Source organism: Bufo bufo, chromosome 3 (assembly GCF_905171765.1).
Source record: "Bufo bufo chromosome 3, aBufBuf1.1, whole genome shotgun sequence".
Classification (NCBI taxonomy): Eukaryota; Metazoa; Chordata; class Amphibia; order Anura; family Bufonidae; genus Bufo; species Bufo bufo.
This window is the reverse complement of record NC_053391.1, coordinates 646,357,024-646,361,084: the sequence shown is the minus strand read 5'-3', so window position 1 is coordinate 646,361,084 and position 4,061 is coordinate 646,357,024.

Sequence of the window (4,061 nt, the reverse complement as noted above, 5' to 3'; positions counted from 1 at the left end):
GGTAGCAGAGTCTAGGAACACAAGTACGAGTCAGGAACACAGTGTCACGCTTCGGTGTGGGAGGGAAACATCACACCAAGCATAGGGGGGAAAGGGGGGAACAGGGAATCAGGCCTAAGAACTAGGGAAGGAAAATGGACACCTCCTAGTGAAAACCCTAACCAAAATCCTGACTAACTACCAGTATGGTAAGGTTATGGCCAAAGGGTGAGAGAGGCGCTCATAGGGTAAATAAGTCAAGATACAACAGCTTCCTTCAAAAAGCAGGTGGATACGATAGATACTTGCAGGTAGGCTGTGAGATTTGTAGGTCACAGGTTGGTGCTGCCAGATGCGTCAGAGAACCATTGGGGCGAAGGCCAGGTCGCCACTCGGGTCAAAATTGAAAAATGTATCTCAGCTTGTCACGGTGGAGTGATCCAGCTAGTAGATGATCATAAGGCGCAAAACCACAACCCGATGCAGGATACAACAAAGTTTATTACGAGACAACGCGTTTCGGGGTCTTGACGACCCCTTTATCAAGTCTGTGTCACCCTAGTTTAAGTGCAGCTGGGTGTATACTGCCTGGTTCCTTCTAGAAATGGCGCATGTCAGTGCCTTCTTACAGTTGTGAAGTTGGAATAAATGTAGCGGTTCACCACAGTGCTCTTGCTACAATCCTGTGTATGGCACATGTGGAAAGGGCGCGCAGGCAGAGAGCTGTAAGAAAGGCACTGACATGCGCCATTTTTAGAAGGAACCTGGCAATATACACCCAGCTGCACTTAAAACTAGGGTGACACAGACTTGATAAAGGGGTCGTCGAGACCCCGAAACGCGTTGTCTCGTAATAAACTTTGACTACCAGTATGAACAGACCCCAAAGGTAGGTGAGTTCATACGCAGGAATACCTAGAGTCCTATCAAGCCCTATGGGACCCTGGTACTAATGGCAGGGACGAGACTACCTGTTCCTCCAAAAGGAAGGACGAACAGGAGTCTCGTTCAGACCCAATACAAACAAAAGGGAAATGCAACACACAGAACCCAAACAAAATACAAAAGGGAAAGGAAAGCCTTAACTTCAAAGGAGCAATGGAAGCACCAGGAACTCAGCCGAGATCCAACCACAATCTATCCAAAGGTCCAAACAGAAGCTATAAACCGCACAGCATTGAGGGAGAAGCAACTATAAATAGAGAAGGTTAAACGACCCTAATAGCCACACCTGGGGAAAGAAGGTGTGACAAGCACCAGAAACAACAAAGACGCTATTTGATCCAAACGGAAAACATGCCAGACCAAACCATGTGTTGCCAGTCTCACTGATCTCCTGCCACCTGTCGCGGAAATGTCCATGACACACAGGAACACAAGCGGATATCAGGAACCTTAGCAGGACACAAGGACCTTGACACTGAGGCATCTGGGAAGGGGGCTGAGCCACTTATATATGTGCAAGAGGGCTAGGATTGGTTAGCGAGGTCACATGATCCAACCCATAAAACACAGGAAGTGACGCGCCGACCCTTAAGGAAATGCTGCAGGAAACAAGCAGCAAGCATGCTGTGGCCAGGGCTGAAAGGAAACACTGGCAGCAGATCACCGCTGAATACGGCGCCCGGGACCGCGGTGATAAGCAGGGGAACAGCGGCGCACAGCTGCTGCTGTTACAACTTTGCTAGCAGAAGGAGCAGCAAAAGCAAAAGGCAGGTTGAGGACAGGTGAGAACAAAGAGGCAGTTCCTTGACCATGCCAACTAAGCATGGTGTTAGAGGAACCCACCAATTCCTGGCTGTGTGCATCTGTTGTCACTTGAGATAATGTTGAACAGCGAGTCAACCATTTCAGTACAGCTGGATTGTTGGTCAAAACACTCTTTCTTGTTGCTGCGGCTCCTGCTACCCCCCCCCCCCTTCTTCTGCTACCCCCCCCCCCTTCTTCTGCTGCTACTTGTGCCAGCTACAGCAACATTTTTGTCACTACCCGTTCCATTGGAGGTCCTGGGCAACTGTCTGTTGGCCACAGTGTACAGCAACTGTATCACTAAAACAACAGATTAACTCTGAATGTCAGCGCACTAGAACGTGATGCACACAGATATACACTTTGCAGCAACACTGTCCATAGCGCATGAGCGCTTGCTTAGCTCACAGGACAATGGTGGAGACTGTGCTGGATGAGGGTTTTATAGGGCTATGAGAACACAGGAGATGGTTACCTGCAGACTAGCTGTCTGCACGGCAATATGGGTGGTCTTGCGTTCCCGTGCTTCTTAATTTCACTTTGTAACACGTATAGCCACCATTTTAGGAAAAACTGATTAGTTACCACAAAGCACGAGGAAATTCAGATTAATTGTGAATTAAAGTTTTCTTAAACTTTGGATCGAATTCCACTTCGAATGCTTTACTTCGTTCAACACTACTGATGACCTATCCTCAGTATCTGATTGGTGGTGGCCCCCCGCTGATTAGCTGTATGAGGAGGCCGCTTGGTATCGCAGCTCATCCCCACTCACTTCAATGGGACTGAGCTGGGCTTAGGACATGTGACAGATGCCTCCTCAAAAAGCTGATCAGCGAGGGTCACAAGTGTCAGAACCCCAACAATCAGATACTTAAGACCTATCCTAACAATCAAAAAAAAACTTTAATCTGAAGTTCCTATCGTTTTATTTATGTGGCAAAGTGACCGCTTGACAACTCCTAGTACCATGATTCGGGCTGACTTCTACCTCTACACCCCCTATAGTTCAACTTCTGTTGAATTAGTGAACCAAAAATGGCTCAGTGGCTAAAACTGTTGCAGTGCGGAACTGGAGTTCTAGGATCAAATCAAACCAAGGTAAACATCTGCATGGAGTTTGTACCGCATGTTCTACCCATGTTTATTTGAGGGTAATCCAGTTTCCTTCCATGAACATATTGATTAATTGGCCCTAGAGTATCTGAGAAAGGAAAATTAGATTGTGAGCCACACTGGGGACTTTGAATGGTGGAAAAAAGGTGTACAGTGCTCCTGAATATGTTGTCACTTGTGGATACATTCCATCCATTCTAGTACACGATTTCCTTGATGTCATCCCAGAAACTGTCGGTGCTGGCAATCTATGACTTTTCATTTTTGGCTAGATGTGTGTATATATACACTCACCTAAAGAATTATTAGGAACACCTGTTCTATTTCTCATTAATGCAATTATCTAGTCAACCAATCACATGGCAGTTGCTTCAATGCATTTAGGGGTGTGGTCCTGGTCAAGACAATCTCCTGAACTCCAAACTGAATGTCAGAATGGGAAAGAAAGGTGATTTAAGCAATTTTGAGCGTGGCATGGTTGTTGGTGCCAGACGGGCCGGTCTGAGTATTTCACAATCTGCTCAGTTACTGGGATTTCACGCACAACCATTTCTAGGGTTTACAAAGAATGGTGTGAAAAGGGAAAAACATCCAGTATGCGGCAGTCCTGTGGGCGAAAATGCCTTGTGGAAGCTAGAGGTCAGAGGAGAATGGGCCGACTGATTCAAGCTGATAGAAGAGCAACGTTGACTGAAATAACCACACGTTACAACCGAGGTATGCAGCAAAGCATTTGTGAAGCCACAACATGCACAACCTTGAGGCGGATGGGCTACAACAGCAGAAGACCCCACCGGGTACCACTCATCTCCACTACAAATAGGAAAAAAAGGCTACAATTTGCACGAGCTCACCAAAATTGGACTGTTGAAGACTGGAAAAATGTTGCCTGGTCTGATGAGTCTCGATTTCTGTTGAGACATTCAAATGGTAGAGTCCGAATTTGGCGTAAACAGAATGAGAACATGTACCCATCCTCTGATGGCTACTTCCAGCAGGATAATGCACCATGTCACAAAGCTCAAATCATTTCAAATTGGTTTCTTGAACATGACAATGAGTTCACTGTACTAAAATGGCCCCCACAGTCACCAGATCTCAACCCAATAGAGCATCTTTGGGATGTGGTGGAAACGGGAGGTTCGTGCCCTGGATGTGCATCCCTCAAATCTCCATCAACTGCAAGATGCTATCCTATCAATATGGGCCAATATTTC